We start from the raw sequence: 20,112 nt of genomic DNA on the forward strand, positions 1-20,112 counted from the left end.
ATGGGAGTGGGGATAACGATGAAAGAGAGAGGACAAGATGTGGTGGAACGCAGAGATGGCAGAGGTATGGGAGTGGGGATAACGTGGGGGGGTGTCGGCAGAGAGGGAATCAGTGGAGGGAGTGAGTGTAAGTGGAGAGGGGGCGGCGCGACGGTGAGGAGGCGGTGGAAGTGGGAGGCGGAGACGAGGAAAAGAGAGAAAGGGAGGCGCTGTGGACGGAGGTGGGAAAGAAAATGAGGGGAAACCCTAAAAGGGTTCCCCTTATTTTCACTGAAATGGGTCAGACCCGGTCCATTTATGGACTGGGTCAATTTTTAGACCTGGTATTAAAAGAATAGACTAATAAATTGAAACACGGATTATTCTAAAAATTGAGATAAGAGATATGGGCTAGTCCAAAAATATTTAGGAGTTAATCCGACTTTGATTTGGGGTCCGGTAAGTCAAAATATGGACCGAGTGCAAAGAATAGTTTGGCTTCTAAATTTAAATAAAAGACCTGTCTAAATAACTTGTGTTAAATATTTCTCAATACAAAATATGCAATCTTCAATGCTCGGATAAAAGTGGCGTTGTACTAGTCGTGCAATAATATTCCGACAATTCGCACTGAAATAAATACTATTGTTTAATTATGCAAAGATAAATGCGATGTGTGTGCGTAAGCTGGTAAAATGCTAAAATGATAAAAATTGTGAACTGTAATAATAATAATAATAATAATAATAATAATTAGTAACTGTAATATAATAATGAAACCCCGGCTTTGATAAAAGGCTAATAATCATAGTAAAATATAATATATATATATTTTTAATTTTTCACAAAATGTTAGGAGCATAAATAGGTATTTTGGAAGAGAGGCGGGACAAAATTGGGTGTCAACACGGTGTTCTATGTAATCGAAGGGGACATGAAGTATAATGCATTGCTGGGTAGACCCTGGATACATAGCATCGGTTCACAAGGAAGAAGATCTAACCGGAGGAGAGGACGCCAAATAGCAATCAGAGCACACCGGGTTGGACCCGGGGTGCGAAGTGGATGATTTCGATGTACCCAGATCATTTGTCATGCCGGATGACTCGGATGCGACCAAGTCGACAGTGGAGGAGCTGGAACAGATCATCTTGTTCGAATACCTACTGGACAGAAAGGTATACCTGGGCACGGGGTTAACCTCGGAGCTCAGGAACAAGTTAATTGAATTTCTTCGAGCTAACGCAGATTGCTTCACATGGTCCCATATAGATATGATAGGTATATCACCGGAAGTAGCAACTCACAAACTCAACTTAGACGGGAAGTTTCCCCCGGTGAAGTAAAAGAGAAGGCCCATGGCGGAAGCAAAACACGCCTTCGTAAAAGACGAGGTAACAAAGCTTTTAAAAATAGGTTCTATCCGGGAGGTAAAGTACCCGGACTGGCTAGCTAACGTGGTAGTAGTGCCCAAGAAAGGTAATAAATTTCGAATGTGTGTTGATTACAAGGATTTAAATAAGGCATGCCTGAAGGATTCATTTTCGTTGCCTCACAAAGATAGAATGATCGATGCGACGGCTGGGCATAAGATGTTAAGTTTTCTCGATGCCTACTCCGGGTATAACCAAATTCGGATGCACCCGGAGGATCAAGAGAAAACATCCTTCATTACCCGATATGGAACTTACTGTTATAATGTCATGCCTTTTGGATTAAAAAATGCCGGTGCAACTTACCAACGCCTAGTTAATGAGATGTTCGAAGAACAAATAGGGAAAACAATAGAAGTTTATATTGACGACATGGTATTCAAGTCCCTGGAAACAGAGGACCATTTAAAACATTTCCAGGAAACCTTCGACGTGCTCCGCAAGTATAACATAAAGCTCAACCCGGAAAAATGTGACTTCGGGGTAAGGTCCGGCAAATTTTTGGGTTTCATGGTGTTAAATCGGGGGATCGAAATCAACCCGGACAAGATCAAGGCCATCGAGGATATCGAGGTGGTGAATAACGTCAAAGGGGTACAGAGGCTCACCAGAAGGATAGCGGCGTTGAGTCGCTTCATATCGAGGTCCTCGAACAAGAGTCATCGTTTCTTCTCCTTACTAAGGAAGAAGAACGACTTCGTTTGGACACCGGAGTGCCAAAAAACGTTACAAGAATTGAAGATATACTTGTTTAGCCCCCCGCTACTGCACACACCGAAGGCGGACGAGCCGCTTTTTCTCTACCTTGCTGTCTCCGAGGTAGCGGTAAGTGGCGTTTTGGTCCGAGAAGAATCAGGTGCGCAATTCCCTATCTATTATGTAAGTAGAACTTTGGGGGATGCGGAGACCCATTATCCCCACTTGGAAAAATTGGCATTGGCACTGGTAAGTGCTTCTAGAAAGCTCAAGCCCTATTTTCAATGCCATCCAATATGTGTAGTAATTACTTACCCCCTGAAAAATATCATGCATAAATCGGAATTATCGGGTAAACTAACTAAGTGGGCCGTCGAAATTAGCGGATATGATATCGAGTACAAACCTCGAACGACCATCAAGTACTAGATCTTGGCCGATTTCGTGGCAGATTTTACACCGGCTATGGTCCCCGAGGTCGAGAAAGAACTTCTGCTGACCTCGGGCAAAGCCTCGGGTATTTGGTCGCTACATACAGACGGGGCCTCGAACCTCAAAGGTTGCGGGCTAGGAATCGTCCTTAGAACCCCGGCTGGGGACGCCGTTTGATAGTCCATTAGAACTGCTAAATTGACTAACAATGAAGCCGAGTATAGGGCTATTATTGCATGTTTGGAATTGGCCTGAAGTATGGGGCCGAAATAATCGAGGCAAAGTGCAATTCGCTCTTTGTCGTAAACCAAGTGAACGGCGTCTTCGAGGTCAAGGACGAACGGATACAGAGGTATCTTGAAAAAATCCAAGTGATACTACATCGATTTAAAAAATGGACCATGCAGCACATACCGAGGGAGCAGAACAACGAAGCCGATGCATTGGCAAATTTGGGATCCTCAGTCGAAGGGGAAGAAATTAACCCCGGGACTACGGTGCACTTGTTGAACACGGCGATAGAAAACGGGCATGCCGAAATAAACACAATGGGTTTAACTTGGGATTGGCGCAACAAGTACATCGACTACTTGCGTGATGGGAAGCTCCCGAATGACCCAAAAAAATCACGGTCTTTAAGGACCAAAGCTGCGCGTTTCTGCTTGGTAGACGGTCAATTGTATCGACACTCTTTCTTCGGTCCCCTGGCTAAGTGTTTGGGTCCTGGAGAGACGGAATATGTGATGAGAGAGGTGCATGAAGGAACCTGCGGCAATGACTCCGGTGCTGATGCTCTGGTCCGAAAGATTATCAGGGCCGGTTGTTATTGGAACCGGATGGAAGAAGACTCAAAGAATTTTGTCCGAAAATATGACGGGTGTCAGAGACATGCTCTGATGATTCATCAGCCCAGGGAGTTGTTGCATTCGGTGGTGTCACCCTGGCCTTTCATGAAGTGGGGAATGGACATTGTCAGTCCGTTACCATGGGCACCAGGTAAAGCCCGTTTTATTTTGTTTATGACTGATTATTTCTCCAAATGGGTTGAAGCGCAGGCCTTTGAAAAAATCAGAGAAAAGGAAGTCATTGATTTCATATGGGATCACATCATCTGTCGTTTCGGCATCCCTGCTGAGATAAATTGTGATAACGGACCCCAGTTCGTGGGTGGCAAAGTCAACAATTTCCTCGAAGGGTTGAAGATCAAGAAAATTGTATCAACTCCGTATCACCTGTGTGCGAATGGACAGGCAGAATCCACGAACAAGACAATAATGCAAAATCTGAGGAAAAGACTTGAAGCATCAAAGCATCATTGGAGAGAAATATTACCGGAGGTATTATGGGCTTACAGAACCACATCGAAATCAAGCACGGGGGAAACTCCTTTCTCGTTGGTCTACGGGTCTGAAGCCCTTATTCCCGTGGAAGTTGGTGAACCGACCCTCCGATTCCGATATACGACCGAGGAGTCGAACGAGGAGGCCATGGCCGTAAAGCTCGACCTCTCGGATGAACTTCGCGAAAACGCGCTGGTCTTTATTGAGGCCCAGAAATAGAGGGTGGAAAGGTACTACAATCGGAGAGCCAATTTTTGTCATTTCTAAGTTGGGGACTTGGTGCTTCGAAAAGTTACCTTGAACACCAAGAATCCCAACGAAGGAAAACTGGGTCCGAACTGGGAAGGACCGTACAAGATAACCGAGATAACGGGTAAAGGATCATACCAGCTGGAGTCCATAGACGGGCAACGGTTGCGTAATAATTGGAACGTGGCTCATCTGAAAAGATACTACTGCTAAGGTATGAACTCCCCATGTTTTTCTATTTGACCATTCTTTTTTGCAGGAAGTCGAGTACCAGGCAAAAAGAAGAATCTAAATCAGAAAACACGTGTTGCGCTCTTTTCCTTAGTGCGGTTTTGTCCCAAAATGGGTTTTCCGACAAGGTTTTTAATGAGGCAACAAGTACAACGTGTTACTCGACGAAGACAGACGCCCGGAGACCTGGGGTCACACTCAACGAAGGGGGACTTAATAGCACTCACCCGATCTTGCAGCTCGGATAAGAGCTAGGGGACTATCACACCCACTCCGAAGTTTGCCCCGGTTAGCTGAAACCGGAGGCCGCCCTCAACAAACAAAACCGGACCTAAAATATTAGGTTCCGATGTTGTCATACCCTATTTTAACCTAGGTCAAAATAGTTTATAACATCCTGGTAATTTCGGGGTTGATTAAAGTTAAGAGTCGCCACCTAATTATTTACGGTGAATTAGGAAACCTAAATTTATTAAATTTATTTTAAAGTTAACTCTGTTTTAAAAGTCTGCGAAACTTAAGATTCTAGGTAAGGGTTCAATTAGTCTAAAGGGAAGGTATTAGGCATCCTTTAAGACCCATTAACAATGGTTAACCGACCGGACTTATGATTAGTTAGGTTAAATGTAAATATAATATTATAGGAAAGAAAATAGCTTTGTAAATGTAGCTACAGTGGTAAATAGCCATGTAAGAATGCTATTTAAAATAGGACTTATAGAAAAATAATAAATTTGTATAAAGAGTACTTGTAATGCTATTTAAAAATACGACTTATAATTGTGGTTAAGGCTTTAAACGAAAATATAATGGTGTTGTTTAAAATAATACTTGTAGAGGAGATTCAAACAAACATGAATTTTAAGTGAAAATATTATTGTATGAATATTGCGATGCAGAAAAATCTAGACTTGTTTTTTTTGTAAATAGGCTGTAAAAGAAATGAATTTTCTTTCTCTTTCTTTATTAGCTTTAATTAACCAATTCCGTTTGAAATATATGTAACTAGGTAAATCTTGAAAATGTTTAGAAAATATAGTCGAATATATATTTTGTGTGTTAATGACGTTTTGAAATTTAAGATAGTACGGATAAAATATGATTCCTTAGCTAAAAATGTGTAGTCATACTATTTTGAATGTCAATTATTCTAAGAAAGATACATATTCTAGATATTATAAATATTTAATAGAAAATAAGAAGAATGAAACTTATGCAATTTATTGTTGGTTTTCTTGAAATTAACTACCAATTACTAAGAAAAACTAAACCCCACTAACTTCACTATGGTTCATTTAATCTAGTAAGACAAAATAAAATGTTAGTCATACAAGGCAAATAAAATACACAACCATAAAAATGAGGAAGAGAGAAGAGAGTGAATGGGTTAGGCCCATTTTCTCGGACTGCTGCTGCGGTCTGTTTTGCTATTGGGCTTTGGCCCACTTATTAAGGCCCAAATGCTGCGAACTGTTCATGCTATTGGGCTTTAGCCCAGATTTTGTTTTCTATTTGTGCTGCAGGCTGGGCTGACACAGGAAGAGAGTTTCGTTGGGCCTTTAGCCCAACGCCGAATACAGGAGAAGACGAGTCCCTCCGGACTCGTATGCGATGTTCATGCATAAAAAAATGGATGGACAAGGATTAGTACATAACCAATAAATAAGACTAAACATGTATAATGTAAATGATTCATGTATATACCAGGTATACTCTCATGTATATATCCCAATATATACATGATGTCTCCTAAACTAATGCTTCAGTTCATTTGTTTACAAAGGCCAACAGGCAGAACATAAGGCTAGAACTTCTTGCCTATGCATTAGTTTTAGCATGACAATACAAATGAATCCAGTTGCTGAACAACAATATATCAATCAAATAGTTGAGCTAAACTGAAGTCAAACAGTTTGGACATGGTATTAGACACGCAGAACTCAACTACTTGAATAACTAGAACCCAAATTTAATCCCAAGAAATCTGAACAAACAGCTGGAAGCCAGCATCGTGCTGAGCAATGACAAAAACCAAATTAAATACAGAGGTGGGCAGTTGATACCAGACTACATGACAACTAAGCTAAACGAACTAAATGTGATAATCAAAACTAACAGGGGGGCATAAATTTTGGTTGTGATGCAACCAAGGGAATGAGTAGGGGAGCAGAAGCAAACCAAAAGACATGTCAAAAAAGGAGTGTTCAGATGGACAGGGTTGCTGATGAGGTTACCAGAGAGATAGCATGCACTCAAATAGCCCAAATAATCACACCATGAGCATAAGATATAGATATATTGTTAACAGGAAATAGACGTTTAGTGGATGAAGACATGATATGGATAATGACATACAATGTGATACACATAGAATGTATGTAGAGTAAGATGTTTTAAAACAATGCAAGGGTTGAATCAGAGCTAACTTCTAACAAACCAACATCCAAGTATGAGACAATTCAAAGGATTTCAGGACTAATTTGTTGAGCATAGATAAACAGATATGAAAAGGGGAATTATATGATATCACACTATGCATACATCATTCGCAATCTCATTTTTTATATGATGACTCACAACTCTTCTTCAATTTTAGTTCTCAAACATATAGGATTAGTTTGGTTACACAAATCACATTTTTAGGCCATAATAATCATATATTGACTCTACAGAATCTTTTGCAAACAAATTTAGACCTTTCAACCAATAAACCAAAACCTAGATAGGACTATATTCAAAATATGCATACTTAATTAGGGTAATAACATTATCAACATACCAAACGACTCCTTTAACCAGATTGGCATAAGGAGATATTTAAAATCACAATTTGGATGTCACATCCTTTCGTGGACGTATAGCAGTAGCACAGGACACACTAACATAATCAGCTACCTATGCCAATCATAAGTAAGGCAGAAAATACCCTTTTACAGCTAAAAATCATCCACTTAAACATAGTAACATTTGTTTACGACATATTATGTCCTTAAGGGACAGCTTCAACTAATAGAGGACCCAACTTGAGGAAAATGATTAGTTACATACAAAGTCCACCCCTAAAAGGTTATATCAACGTAAGATTACTAATTAACTGATTTACAGGTCCATACATACAACTCAAACTAATTCAAGAAACGCAAATATTCATGCTCATTGGTATCCTAGCAATTAGACTGAAACAGATCCAACTAACCAATCTTAAGCATAAGCAATGGGTTCGATACCTACTGACCAACTGAAGCCAAAAAAATTCATAGACACATGCTGAACTGATTAGACGAAACAAGAATGACAAACATAAGATTCCATACTTGGAATTTAATCTAAAACATCAAAAATATGCAAACAACATGCTGAACACGATCACACAGCAATAACAAACATAAAACATGCTGATACCCAAACCAATCTAACTGCAACAATAAGCACCGATTTGAGTGAAATAATAACAACAAGGCATCATAGCATGATATTTTATACTAACGGGATTTTAACGGAACACTGAGTCAAAATGTATCAGATTTTACCTTTTTTGTGCGTAGTGAACTGAGATCGTCGGGGTCTCGAATCTATACTCGAACCCGAAGAATCCGAACCTGAACCCGATTAAAGTAACTAAAGTTTTAAACAGAAAAAGAAAGGAAAATAGAGTAATTGTTGGTTATTTTTGTTGATTAAAACTTGTGTTTTGTAGGGGATTTTCGTGGTTCCAGATCCTTGTGATTTTTCACGGGATTTTCGGTCTCCTTTGCCTAAAGTTGAGTTGGTTTCACTCCGAAAAAAATCCTCCCCGATCTCCTCTCAATTCCCCTTCTTTATAGGGTTGTGATTAGGGTTTAAGAAAGAAGAGAGGGAGCGTAGGGGGACAGAGATGAGTGGGTGACAGAGGCGTGGGGGATAGGGGTAAGTGGAGAGGAGCGGGGTGCGAGGGACGAAGGAGAAAGGGAGCGGGAGAGAGAGAAAAGAGGAGGGGGGCGGCGTGGTGAAAGAAAAAGAAAGAAAGAGAGGGGTAGGGATTAGGTTTAGAGTGAAGAGGAAATGGGTTGGACCGGGTTGGGTCGGGATGTTGGGATGGACCGGGTAGAATAGGTAATGGGCTGAATTGTTTTTGGGTAGGGGAATAATGTGGGCTGGTCTGTTGAAGACATGGACTGGTTGGATTAAAACGTGTGGGCTGATTATTTGGGCCATTTATTTGGCTGAAATTGTTGGTCTTTCCCCTCTATTTAATTATTCTTGGACTTCTAATTTAATAACTAGTACAACATATATTATGCGAAGACAATTAATATGTAGAAAAATAATGATTTAACAAAGCGTTGTCTTGTAATTAATTTAACGAGTCCAAACCCGAAATCGAAACGATGACTAACCGTTTAAAATTTGTGATAAAGTAATGCTCATAATGTTGAAAATAAAAGTAGTGATATTAATAGTAGTAGCAATAAAATATTGTGTAAAATGAAGTATTTAGCTCGTCAGTAAATTTAGAAATTCGAGTAAATTAAATAAAAGAGGGACAAAATTGGGTGTCAACAGATGCCCCTCTTCGACCGGAGATGATGTAAGAATGTTCGGGCGAAGAAGTTGACGTAGTAGCCAATTTTGTTTGGACCAACGAATATGAATTTGTAAGAAAGTACGGTTTATGAAAATTGGTGGAAAATATTATGAGGACCGAAGGAGTTATGGAAAATTATGGCCGAATCTCAGTTTCGAGTTGCCTACATATCTCGGGCTGCACGAGAATCAGGCCATGTGTAGTTCAAAAGTTTTTGTGGATTCATAATCTTGCGGGGGTTGTAGACAGGTGACGAGAACGTTCAAGAATGGAACATATGCTTATAGCCTCCTAATTATAAACGTGGAGCGCAACACACCTTTAAGTAGGACTCTACTAGACACGATGTAAATTCTCCAAAAATGCCCCAGTGTTGAGTTATGGAGACGCTGGGGATGTAGAAAGGAATGTGAGATTGTGAAAAGAGTTGATTGAAATAGAGTTTTAGTGGGGAATATGAAAGAAAAATTGACCTACGTGTCACGTGTTTGTGGACGTAGGCAGAGTTGAGTTCGAGAGTATATCCGTGACCCTTGCTTGTGAGTTTGATATTCCTCTTTAGCGTGTTTGCCCAGTTCACTGCGTAAGATAAAGTTCCACATTGCGCTATGTCTCTATATGTAGATTGTACTTTCTGAAATTCATGTAAAAATTAGTAATAAAGTCTGGGGTAAAGTTAACTGTGTAAAACTTATAAAGAGTGTAAAATAATAGTAAATATGAGTGTGAGAATAAGACGAAGTCGTGCGGCTTATAATGAGGCAGTGTAGCCAAATGTTGTCTCTGGTTGTCTTCAAAGACTTGAACGAATGTTGTGTTTATGTTGTAGATGTAATAATATCTCTAGTTGCAGTTATCGACTTCAATGATAATAACAAAGTCTCCGGCTGTCTTCCGGGACTCGATGATACACGATGCCTGTGGAATTTTAAGGTAAAGTCGTTAAAGTAGGTAAAGTGGATGGTAAAGTAAAGTGATAAAGTAAAGAGTAAAGTAAGTGTATAGCCGTTCGACTTATGAAAATGAGGTTGTATAGCCATATGATATCTACGGTTGTCTTCGGAGACTTGACGCAAATCCTGTAGAATTCAAGATAAAATGTAAATCCTTATTTTAGGGTGGAAGGACCCAATATGTCCTATTTTAGGGTGGAAAAACCCATGTATCCTATTTTAGGGTGGACGGACCCGATAATGTCTCCGGTTGTTTTTGAGGACATGATGCATATGCCGTGTGAGGCATTTAAAGAAATGATGTCCTATTAAAGGCGGACGAGCCTAAAGTGTCCTATTGAAGGCGGACGAGCCTAAAGTGTCCTATTGAAGGCGGACGAGCCTAAAGTGTATAGTTATCCTCGGAGTGTGATATTGATTTCTCCAAAATTTAAAGTAAAGTCATTAAAGTATTTAAAATAAATAATAAAACGGAGAGTAAAGTAAGAGTCAGTTCGCTCGGCTAATAATGTTGATGGTATCGTGACAGGCTAAATTAAGGACACGTAACCCTGATTTAATTCGCCTTCAATCTCGTCAACCTACAAAAACAGGTATATAAAGTCATAAAGTTATTGTGATAAAAATAAATTTAAAGATAAAGTTGGAAGTAAAGCCGTATGGCTTTTGAGGCGAGGCCATACTGAGCCAAATCATGCTTTTCGGCCGTGATTGACAGAGTTGACTGTTGGTCTCGCCGTCTCTTAATCCCTGCACTCAAAGAAAAATTCTTAGTTTGGGAGGGAGAAGTTGATTCGTGTCGACTCGAAGCATGACGTTGTTGGTGCTCTATTTGTTTTGTTTGTTTGGATTTTGTGATCTCCGTTCAAACCTCGGTAGATGAACAGTAGTGAAAATGATTGAAAGAAAGTGTTTCATTTGAAAAGTAGGTATGTAAGTATATGTATAAGGAAATATAACTATGTGTATATAAGTTGTGAAATATATATATGTAAATGTACGCATGTAAGGAAAGATGTAAATATATGTATGTAAAATATTTCTGCCAACTTCAGATTGCGACACTTCTGAAACGTCCTTTGTCTATAATACCCTGTCTGATAGCCTTAAATCTTTTTTGATGTCCAACCATTCTCCTGTCTATATTTTTTTTTTCAAAATATGCCCCAGTTTTGACCTCGTGAAAGTATACTAAACTTGAGTTGTTGTTACACCCCGTACCTCGGAGAAGCACTGGTTAAATTTGAATGTAAGTATGTCGAGTTACGACTAGGTAAAACAACTTTGGAGTATGAGGAATGAGGCATTATTAAGTATATTGCTTAAATAAAGGATGATTACGATCTCGTAAGCCGTAATCGGGAAAGGGTATTTTGAAACACGAGAACATGGCCATTATTAGTATAATAAGTGATAAATATCATGTATGGAGAGTTTCGGAATATTTCGAGATCGAGCGAATTGAAGAAAATAAGTTCGACGAAAATTTGAGAAATGCTGGAAAGATTTTCAGTCAACTTTGGAGGGGTATATCTCCATGTATATTTAGAGTTTAAGGTGTTTCAAAAGCCTAAAATGAATTTCATCGAGTCTAGTTTATAATGTAACAAACCGCTCGTTGATAGGACCTCGGAGTAGAGAATTATAGTCGTTACAAACTGAACTGTCGCGCAGAAACAGGACTGCTACAGTACTATAGCTACAATACCGTCGGCCCACCCACTATAAAAGGGCTAAAAACCCCCATTTTCATCACAAAAAAAATGCTACAATGTTCCAGAAAATTCAGCCATTAAAAAGGCTCTTAATCTCACATAAAAGTGGAGATTTTGGGCGAAATTTCAAGCTACGAAGTACTAATCGAAGTCCGGGCAACGCATAGACGCGATTATGATTTCATTTTGGATTTGGAGGATCTTGGGAGCAAATGAAATGTTGAAGATTTGGCTACCTTCATAAAAATAAGGTATGAATCTTCAAATCTCTCTCTTTATCAAGTTTGATTAAGGAATAATTGCAAAAATAGAGTTGTAGGGTGGTGTTTTGATGTTGTTGAATTATGGATTGAGGTTTGAAGAAAATTTTGGATAAAATATGTATATAATCATCTTGTAGAATGTTTAGGATGTTGTTATTGATGTGTTGGTATTAATTTCAACTTCCTTACGAAAGTAAAGATTATTAAATAGTCGTATCACAAGTGGGTTGGTTGAGAAATTTCAAAAATAGTGTGTGGGTTGTTTTATGGCATATGTTGGTGTTGGAAATGATATTACGACTATTGGTATTGTTGTTGATGTTGTTGGTTATTGAATTGGAATTTCGGGTTAGGCACATAAACAGGGGAAATGCTGCCCGAATTTCGACAGAATCTAAAAGGACTTTCATTAAGTGTTTAAGATGAGCGTATGACGATGATCCTAATGGTATTATGAATGGTTATATATGTAGATTACGAGGCTACGAATGATTCTTAAGAGGGTCGCAAGACGGGAAGTAAGTTGGAAGTCGAGAAATTATCCTACAGGTATGTTAAGGCTCGTCCATTTCTTTCAAAGGCATGATCTTTAGATTATGGTTTTATAAATGTTTCCGTATTTTCCTCTTCATCAAAAGTTAAATGTCCCAGATTCCAAAGCATGATTTCCTTCTTGATATTCCATAAATATTTTCCTAAGTACTCCTATTTTCCAAAACCAAAGGTTGTGATTATGTAAGTTCTTATGATAATGACGAAGGATATGTTTTTCAATGACCACGATGATGTCAAAAGTGAGAATATTATTAGGATGACTCTGATGAGAAGGATTCCATGACTAAAGGTTCCAAGTTCACGATTTCCATGACGATATAAGAATGCTGAGCCACTTCTTGATTTTCTCAATTTTATTCATGGATGATGAATATTTCTTTTGAGATTCCAAAGATACATGACTTGATGCCATATGGGATTTATGATCCTATTCTATGTTTTCTCTTAATTCTATTTTTCATCGATAGTTTCACCTTAAAATAATTGTTCCTTCAAGGTGAGACAAAGCGACGATTAGTATTCCATAATATAATCGGATGCTACCGACCTTACGTCACTCCGATACAGTTGTGGCTTTTGATTGGGCTCTTATGCATGCTTTATATATATAGTCGCGCCGCGCTATAGTCGGCCGGGCAGGCACGTAGATGTGCACACCACTGCAGTGGGCATGTTATGATATTGCCCCGGACGCGGGAGGCCTGGACGCAGGCTAATGATGATAACACCGAGCCTTGATGGCCGGACATGTTACTATTTATATATCACACCGCGCCTTAATGGCCGGGCATGTTACTATGTATATGTATAAAAATGTTTTTTTTAAAGACTAAGCATGCATGACATCCGCCCTACGAGGCATCCAGATGTATAGGTTATCTCTCTTATTCCTTGTTATTTTTCATATCTATATTATGTTGTTACTCATGCCTTACATACTCAGTACATTATTCGTACTGACGCCCCTTCTTGTGGGCGCTGCGTTTCATGCCGCACAGGTGCATACAGATGAGTAGAAGACATTGCTAGAAGATGTTCCAGCGGGATTGGCGAGCTCCATTTCTTTCTGGAGTGTTGCCGAGTCAGAGTATCCATGTCATGGTATAATGATTTATGTTAAAGACGTTGCAGACAGAGTCACGTATTTAGCGTGCCAGTCTTGTATGTGGCTATATAAGCCGATGTATTCATTATGCATCACTTTACAGATTTATATGATTACAAATTTTATTTGATTCGAGAAAGATAAAAAGAATGTTTTTGTTAAAAGCCTTCCCTATGAATTTCAGTTCATGACTTAAGGATTATGAGTACAATGAGATCCAGCGGGTTCGCTCGGCTCTAAGTAAGGGTCGGGTGCCCGTCACACCCTATCGGGATTGGGGTGTGACAGTTGTGGTGTGACCGAACCTTATTAGGTTGCCTACGTATCCTGCCAAGGAATCAGGTCAGAACGTAGTTCGTAAGGTTCATAAAAAATGGTTTGAAATTTTCTCATAAAGGGACCGAAAGCGATGTGGATTGCCTACGTATCCCACCAAGGGAATCAGGTCAGCGTAGTTCTGTTATGTAAATGATAAAGGTTTGTTGGATTTCTACCTAAATGTGGCTGACCTGCATGTTGATAGTCTACGAATCCCACCGAGGGAATTAAGCCATGTGTTGTTCTCCTTACATAAGGATTTTTGAATTTTCTGTTATAATTCAACCGAACCCTATGTGGGCTGCCTACGTATCCCTCATGGGAATCGGGTCAGCGTAGTTCGTACCGTGTTTAAAGGAAAGGTTGCAAACTATGTAGTCTGATCTAATATTGTCTTTCAATGTCTTGTTGACTGATAACTTTCATGCTTGTGTCATTGTCTATCGGCTATTTCCATTTCTTCCAAGTGGAATCCTGTATTTTCCTCTAGTTTTCTTTGTTACTCTCTCGAGATGTACGTTATTCGTTCGTTCATTTTATGTCACAATCATAGAGTTGGCAGTTTTGATAAATAAAGTAGAAAATAACAGTAATAGACAATTGAGGCAACTCAGAAATGCATTCATAGGTTTTAAACTTCTAAAAGATGAAGCAAAGCAAACAAAGTTTTGGGCAAACATCAATTTTTAAAATCGTGCTGTTTCAACAGTTCACTACGGTTCAATCTACCAAGACTCTCGGCGAGCCAAAGACGGAGTACAAGTCAAAGTCTTCAGAGTCTCTCCTGATTCGGCACCCCGCATGGTCGGTGTCTTGGTGTTGTGAGTAGTTGTTGCAGCAATCTCTGTTGGTGTTTGTCTTTGGACTGTTCCCACGGGAGCAACAAAAGTTGATGACATCCCCTTTTCCATTTTTCCGACTGGTATAATGGTTCTTTTCAAATCCTTATATTCCTCGATAATTGTCATGTTCACGTTGGCATTTTCGTGAGTAGGTAGAGGATTGTTATCTACGTTGGGCCGAGCTCCAGTGAGCTGGATTGCTCCTTCCTTGATCAAGGCTTCAATTTTGTTTTTGAGTCCATAGCAATCCTCAGTGGCATGCCCAGCAACTCCAGAATGATATGCACAACGCTTGGAGCCATCAAACCATTTTGGAATAGGGTCTGGAATTTTTCCTTCGATAGGTTGTACCACGCCAGCCGCTTTCAGTCTTTCAAATAATTGAGCCAAGGGTTCAGCGAACCGAGTGTAATTTCGGGTATTTTTGATGTCATGGTTTGGACGGGCTTTATGTGCGGTATGTGGTTGATTTTGGTAAGTGGGAGTTTGAACAGATTGGTATGAATGTGGGTTTTGATAGTGAGGTGCTCGGGATTGGTAGTAATTTGCTTGAGTATTGTAGACAGGGTAAAAGATTAGTGGATCTTGGTAGGGTTCAGTGTAGCGGTAAGGGTAGAAAGGTTGTTGTGGATGGTTAAAGTAGGTAATGGCTTGGCTCGGCTTATGCCCTTGGATGTTCATGACTGCAGCTACATTTGTTTTCTTCTTTTTGGTGCGAGGCGGGTTTGGTGCGACATTCCTAGGTTCAGGAGGTGGACTTTGGAGTGTAACGGATAAGTTGGTCAAGTCTCTAACCCGATTTAGTTCTCCACGTAGATCCTCGATCTCTTGAGTCAGGCGGGCGATATATTCATCATGTTGAATAGTAGTTCTATGTTCGGAAGTCTCAGGGGGATCACTAGAGATCACGATGTTTTCCGAACCAGTTGCAATAGATGCGGCCAGATCAGACATAATAATTTCCTTTCCTTGAACGACCCAACTATGTTGAGGTAACGATGACGTCTTTGACCTTGTGAGGTAAGGATTGTCGGTCATCGAGTGTCCACACGAATCAACTTTTTGGGAATAAAATAAAAGAAACATAAAGTGTAAATGATGTTAGTCTCATTAACATATCTAGGTAAAGTCATGATCACGTAAAGTCAAGTAAGTCATGTAGCAAATAATTCATAAAGTTGTCAAACAAATGTAAACGAGTATATCAAACAATAACGCGTCCTAATATGCATGTGACCTCTTTGTGCCAGAGGTAGGCCTAACGTTTGTTTGAAGGGTAAAGTGTGCCATAATACGTCATCCCATTGCTTTTGTTTAATTGAAAAAATTCTATTTCCTAAAATAAAGTAGGAAAGTAATGTAATATTTATTACATATCAAATGAGTACAACATAAATGTTTCCTAATCTAAGTAAAGTAATACAACACCTAGCTCTATTTTGTGATATCTTTGGTCTTCGTCATTTGTTGATGTACTCCGATGCAACTTCATACCTGTCATAGGAATATTAGTCATGCCCTCCCTCCTAAAGTTTAATTAATTAGAGCAAATAGTCAATATTTAGGCACAATTATCCTTCAAACATGCACATAAAGTATGATTGGTGTCACTCGGGGTCGTGAACCCGCTTGGACGTTTGGGTAAAGTCAACTAATGGGTTTAATACACTAAGGGTATTAAACCTCTAGGTCATGAAATGTATGCTCCTAATAAAAGGTGTTGGTTTAGCTCTATCTTAGGCTGACTAAGAGTTGTTTTCCTATGACACAAGGCTCCCCCAAGCGGACAACTTGGGAGTGGAAGGGCCGTGGCCGTCGACTGCACCGCCGATCGACTAAATCCACAAGATCAATCCAACTAAGGGTGATTTAGTAGTGTACGGCCGCGAACCGCGAAACCGCTTTAAGTGTGTGAATATGCGTGAGTTTTGCAGGAGTGGAAGAAATATGAACGGAATGACAGTTTTATCAAAGCAAATAACACATAAACAGTTTATATCAAACATACAGTTTATATCAAACACACAATTAATAGCATGTAAAAACAGTTAACAAATAAATAAAGTAATTAAAATAAGCACACAAAACCTATTTGAACTAAGTCCGTTGTGGTTAGAACCTAAGTAGTCCCCAGCAGAGTCGCCAAGCTGTCATACCCTATTTTAACCTAGGTCAAAATAGTTTATAACATCCCGGTAATTTCGGGGTTGATTAAAGTTAAGAGTCGCCACCTAATTATTTACGGTGAATTAGGACACCTAAATTTATTAAAGTTATTTTAAAGTTAACTCTGTTTTAAAAGTCTGCGAAACTTAAGATTCTAGGTAAGGGTTCAATTAGTCTAAAGGGAAGGTATTAGGCATCCTTTAAGACCCATTAACAATGGTTAACCGACCGGACTTATGATTAGTTAGGTTAAATGTAAATATAATATTATAGGAAAGAAAATAGCTTTGTAAATGTAGCTACAGTGGTAAATAGCCATGTAAGAATGCTATTTAAAATAGGACTTATAGAAAAATAATAAATTTGTATAAAGAGTACTTGTAATGCTATTTAAAAATACGACTTATAATTGTTGTTAAGGCTTTAAACGAAAATATAATGGTGTTGTTTAAAATAATACTTGTAGAGGAGATTCAAACAAACATGAATTTTAAGTGAAAATATTATTGTATGAATATTGCGATGCAGAAAAATCTAGACTTGTTTTTTTTGTAAATAGGCTGTAAAAGAAATGAATTTTCTTTCTCTTTCTTTATTAGCTTTAATTGACCAATTCCGTTTGAAATATATGTAACTGGGTAAATCTTGAAAATGTTTAGAAAATATAGTCGAATATATATTTTGTGTGTTAATGACGTTTTGAAATTTAAGATAGTACAGATAAAATATGATTCCTTAGCTAAAAATGTGTAGTCATACTATTTTGAATGTCAATTATTCTAAGAAAGATACATATTCTAGATATTATAAATATTTAACAGAAAATAAGAAGAATGAAACTTATGCAATTTATTGTTGGTTTTCTTGAAATTAACTACCCATTACTAAGAAAAACTAAACCCCACTAACTTCACTATGGTTCATTTAATCTAGTAAGACAAAATAAAATGTTAGTCATACAAGGCAAATAAAATATACAACCATAAAAATGAGGAAGAGAGTAAAGAGTGAATGGGTTAGGCCTATTTTCTCGGACTGCTGCTGCGGTCTGTTTTGCTATTGGGCTTTGGCCCACTTATTAAGACCCAAATGCTGCGAACTGTTCATGCTATTGGGCTTCAGCCCAGATTTTGTTTTCTATTTGTGCTGCAGGCTGGGCTGACACAGGAAGAGAGTTTCGTTGGGCCTTTAGCCCAATGCCGAATACAGGAGAAGACGAGTCCCCCCGAACTCGTATGCGATGTTCATGCATAAAAAAATGGAAAGAAAAGGATTAGTACATAACCAATAAATAAGACTAAACATGTATAATGTAAATGATTCATGTATATACCAGGTATACTCTCATGTATATATCCCAATCTATACATGATGTCTCCTAAACTAATGCTTCAGTTCATTTGTTTACAGAGGCCAACAGGCAGAACATAAGGCTAGAACTTCTTGCCTATGCATTAGTTTTAGCATGACAATACAAATGAATCCAGTTGTTGAATAGCAATATATCAATCAAATATTTGAGCTAAACTGAAGTCAAACAGTTTGGACATGGTATTAGACACACAAAACTCAACTACCTGAATAACTAGAACCCAAATTTAATCCCAAGAAATCTGAACAAGCAGCTGGAAGCCAGCATCGTGCTGAGCAATGACAAGAACCAAATTAAATACAGAGGTGGGCAGTTGATACCAGACTACATGACAACTAAGCTAAACGAACTAAATGTGATAATCAAAACTAACAGGGGGGCATAAATTTTGGTTGTGATGCAGCCAAGGGAATGAGCAGGGGAGCAGAAGCAAACCAAAAGACATGTCAAAAAAGGAGTGTTCAAATGGACAGGGTTGCTGATGAGGTTACCAGAGAGATAGCATGCACTCAAATAGCCCAAATAATCACACCATGAGCATAAGATATAGATATATTGTTAACAGGAAATAGACGTTTAGTGGATGAAGACATGATATGGATAATGACATACAATGTGATACACATAGAATGTATGTAGAGTAAGATGTTTTAAAACAATGCAAGGGTTGAATCAGAGCTAACTTCTAACAAACCAACATCCAAGTATGAGACAATTCAAAGGATTTCAGGACTAATTTGTTGAGCATAGATAAACAGAGATGAAGAGGGGAATTATAGGATATCACACTATGCATACATTATTCGCAATCTCATTTTTTATATGATGACTCACAACTCTTCTTCAATCTTAGTTCTCAAACATATAGGATTAGTTTGGTTACACAAATCACATTTTTAGGCCATAATGATCATATATTGACTCTACAGAATCTTTTGCAAACAAATTTGGACCTTTCAACCAATAAACCAAAACCTGGACAGGACTAAATTCAAAATATGCATACTTAATTAGGGTAATAACATTATCAACATACCAAACAACTCCTTTAACCAGATTGGCATAAGGAGATATTTAAAATCACAATTTGGATGTCACATCCTTTCGTGGACGTATAGCAGTAGCACAGGACACACTAACATAATCAGCTACCTATGCCAATCATAAGTAAGGCAGAAAATACCCTTTTACAGCTAAAAATCATCCACTTAAACATAGTAACATTCGTTTACGACATATTATGTCCTTAAGGGACAACTTCAACTAATAGAGGACCCAACTTGAGGAAAATGATTAGTTACATACAAAGTCCACCCCTATAAGGTTATATCAACGTAAGATTACTAATTAACTGATTTACAGGTCCATACATACAACTCAAACTAATTCAAGAAACACAAATATTCATGCTCATTGGTATCCTAGCAATTAGACTGAAACAGATCCAACTAACCAATCTTAAGCATAAGCAATGGGCTCGATACCTACTGACCAACTGAAGCCAAAAAAATTCATAGACACATGCTGAACTGATTAGACGAAACAAGAATGACAAACATAAGATTCCATACTTGGAATTTAATCTAAAACATCAAAAATATGCAAACAACATGCTGAACACGATCACACAGCAATAACAAACATAAAACATGCTGATACCCAAACCAATCTAACTGCAACAATAAGCACCGATTTGAGTGAAATAATAACAACAAGGCATCATAGCATGATTTTTTATACTAACGGGATTTTAACGGAACACTGAGTCAAAATGTATCAGATTTTACCTTTTTTGTGCGCAGTGAACTGAGATCGTCGGGGTCTCGAATCTATACTCGAACTCGAAGAATCCGAACCTGAACCCGATTAAAGTAACTAAAGTTTTAAACAGAAAAATAA

The sequence above is a fragment of the Lycium barbarum genome, chromosome 2, assembly GCF_019175385.1.
Source record: "Lycium barbarum isolate Lr01 chromosome 2, ASM1917538v2, whole genome shotgun sequence".
Taxonomy (NCBI): Eukaryota; Viridiplantae; Streptophyta; class Magnoliopsida; order Solanales; family Solanaceae; genus Lycium; species Lycium barbarum.